We start from the raw sequence: 3,643 nt of genomic DNA on the forward strand, positions 1-3,643 counted from the left end.
CCCCCAAATAAAAAGGAACATTTATTTACCCACTTACATTTTTTCTTGTCGGCAAGGTGTGTACATTGCCTGCTTTTAAGATGTCGCTTATATATATTACTAGGGTCGGCCCACCCTACGGGCGGGATATAATATACTTGTGATCTAGGTTATTAATTTGTGGTTTGTGTTTTAGGTTTCTATTTCCAAATGATGTGTATGATAAAGATTTTTGTTTTTTAGAAAGTTTTAAGTGAGGAAAAATTACCTGTGATAAGATATATTTTACTTGTTTACAATAGCTGTTTGTATATCAAAGAGTTGTGGCATTATTTGTGGTTTGTAGTAATTTGGGTTCGGAAGGATTGGTTTTTGGGTAATTTTTTGTGTATGTTATTAGAGTAATTACTTTTTATGTTGAAATTTTAGTTTTTGACATGCTATTGGAGTGGAGTGGTGTTTATTTGAAGTTGTATTTCTTATTAAATGTAGAATTTTATATTGAATGTGAAGAAGGTAGTAAAAATTAATCAAAATATGAAAACATTGAAACTGAAAAGTGTAAAAACTGAGTAGTGGTCGATGAGTGTAGGAACTTGTTAGTTACCGTAAAACCAACTCTAAAAACTTCTCCATTTGTTTTCCAAATTATTGAGATGGTAATTTTTTGGTGGCATTATAAAAATCATATTAATTACATAACACCTCTTTTTCAATATATAGACATCGCATAAGGGACGTTTGATCTATTTCCAGCATTTGTCAACTCAAAACATGTCGGTTGGCCGTTCATGGCTAACCATAAATTTCAAGCATTCTGCATGTTATCATCCTATGCATAGCAAAATTATGGCATAGAAATCGTTACATTTGCCACAATTGTTATTTGCCCATATGGGCAGATGTTTTAGTCCTTGTTAATTTCCTGATATTAATTTTTGTATAGATTAAGTAAAGAATTTCTTACTTAATCTCATACGGTGACTTTTACAGTTATCGAACTAAACTGGACTGAACGGTTATAAGATATTTTAAATCCCTATGTTACAATTAAAATAAAAAGTAAAGAAAAATACACCGGTTAAATATTTATTGTAAATTTCAATTCAAGTATGATATTGTTTCTAAAATTTTTTAAATTAAAATAGTTACGGATTTTAGTATTATAAAACTTAATTTTAAAAATATTTATATATATACGCATTTTTAATGTATAAGGTCATTTTATTACATAGAAAATTCATTTTACAGTTGAGAGATATTACTTATATGCACTACTTTATCGAGTAGAACTATGTGAGGAGTTGTTATCCAAAACCTTAGTTATCTAATGAGAGGTGAAATTATTGCAAAATCCCAAAAAGGCATTTAAATAATAGGTTTAAAACACAGAAAACTTTAGAAGATGACAAAATATAAAACCAGCAACGATGCCGAAGTAATATTCAAATATTAAAAACTGACTCAAATATTCAAAATAGAAAACTATATCAACTCCATTTATTTCTTCCATGCCTTCTTGACCACTTTCGAAGCAGATGACACCTCACGATTAGTACCACCAACTTTAAACTTAGAGAGGACTCCATTATCATCGTCACCCTCCTGTTAATCTGAAATATCACTATTTGCATTCTAGAAAGGAATGATACTGGAATATATGTTTCAACTTACGTCGGAAACAAAGTCGGGGAGTGGCAGATGATGCGAGAGATTGTGAATGACTGATGATTGGCAGTAAAATTGTATTGGCTTATCTTGACCTGGAAGCTGTATGTATTACCACTGCAATAAAAGGCGGTGGCTGCATCTCATCTGGATTAACTCCCTGTCCAGCCTATGTGTTGGATGTATCTGTTCCAAGTTCATAATACAATTTATTGAATATGTCACACAATGCTATATGATGCAATGTATGGGTACCATAAGAATCTTATTCCCGACATAGCATTGTTATGTAGTTTAGTCATCTCTCCATCGAAACCAACAAACAGACCCTCATCAGTGTCATTAGCAATGCTCATCTCCACACGATACCTATGAAAGTAGATACAATGTGTGAAAACCATGTTGGTTGTGGGTTGGTGGTGATGTTTTAGGTTTTTATGAGATTAAATTTAAAAGGAATAAAAGAGGCAAGTGGTTCATAATATTGGAGCACACCAACATCGTTGGTGTTATTGCAGCTTATGCAAGTAAAAGACAACACAATTCATTGGAGTTTCTTTGTGCACCTAGAGCACCTAGAGCAGGATACGTAGCACCACCCTTTGTCCATCTTGATTCCAGTGAGCTTTCCAGTACATACGAATTCAATTTCCTACGGTGCATAATTATTAGAATCGCATACGGAGTATAAACTTGTGGAATCTATATATATGAAATTTTATTCTACAACCTGAGGTTGGGTGGTGATGATGAACTCATTCAGCTCAGATATATGCTCAACGGCTCAACGTTGGAGTGTTCTCAGTTCTTTAGAGACCAGTCTACATGATTGTGAAGTTTCACCATTAGATACTTAGTAGAACAAAATCCCCAGTGCTTAAGTCTCTTTATCGAAAAATTTGTGTTGCTGACGTAGCGTTCAAAACAGACATCCTACAAAACACAGATTTAATGTGTGTGTTCAAGAACTATTAGATAATCCGATTTTTCCTAATAAAAAGTATTAAGAAACACAATTAATATTGTAAAACGCAAACACTATCGAGTTAAATCACAGTAAGAATTGTACCTCTGACAATTTTAGGATTGATAGTCGCGACAACAACTCTTGGATCACCTTGAAAGCCTTCCAATAAAATGATCAACGCATAATCTGAAGAATAATTTTGAAAAATTAGGAAAATGATGAATGGCATCATATGAAGAGATATTAACTTATCCATTTTGATTGTTACCATAACACGTTCCTTTCCCTGTGGAACGTCACACACTATACTCTTCACAGCAGTGAGCCCTTGAAGAATATCTGAGAGACTATTGACATGTTTATTATTTATCAGTTACAGTAACGAAGCTGGGAGGACACAGAAATAAGTGGTTGTACCTGGAAGATGTGTGTTTATATTGGCTAGGCCATACATCAAATCGTGAGCATGAAACCTTAACCGCTCTTGAGGTATCGGTGAGACCCGTTCGTTTAACTCAACAACTGTGATTGAATCACTGAACCGAATTGTTAGAGAAGTGTCGGTTAGTCCAATGTTCTGATTGCACCGTGTCACATCGAATCCGCTTAAGGTGAACAGTGAACCAGCCTTTAGAAGGTGTAGGAAAGTGTGCCGAGACGGTTGACATTCACGGTGGCTGCCATGACTGTCGACGGAAACACATGTGTGAAACGGAGAAACAAACAAACGGATTAAAGATTCAACATTCAAAAGAGTTTGATTAAAATCTTAATACAGAGTTTTGAATATTTATGTATATACTCACCAGAATCTATATAAAATAAGATGTTTATGAGTTTCAAGAACGGAATACCTTAGAACCGTGTGCGATGGATCGAAGAAGAAATTTAAGAGGATTGAATCTGTAACCGATTGATCTTTGGATCGGCCGGAAGAAGAGGAATAGATCGATCAAAACCCTAGTATCGATACGGCGAAGATGAGAGATGGATGGAACCAAAAATCATAACGCCGCGTTTCGAAGCAAT

General features: G+C 34.4%; 1 long non-coding RNA gene across 1 annotated transcript; it reads right to left on the reverse strand.

The window, feature by feature from the left end:
- Positions 1-2,451: 2,451 nt before the first annotated feature.
- Positions 2,452-2,913, reverse strand: LOC106341444. The gene is made up of 3 exons (XR_001269647.1): positions 2,883-2,913; positions 2,717-2,800; positions 2,452-2,580 (listed from the first exon to the last, which is right to left on the reverse strand). It is a non-coding gene; the product is annotated as an uncharacterized LOC106341444 (long non-coding RNA).
- Positions 2,914-3,643: the final 730 nt, after the last annotated feature.

This window comes from Brassica oleracea, chromosome C4 (genome assembly GCF_000695525.1).
Source record: "Brassica oleracea var. oleracea cultivar TO1000 chromosome C4, BOL, whole genome shotgun sequence".
Taxonomy (NCBI): domain Eukaryota; kingdom Viridiplantae; phylum Streptophyta; class Magnoliopsida; order Brassicales; family Brassicaceae; genus Brassica; species Brassica oleracea.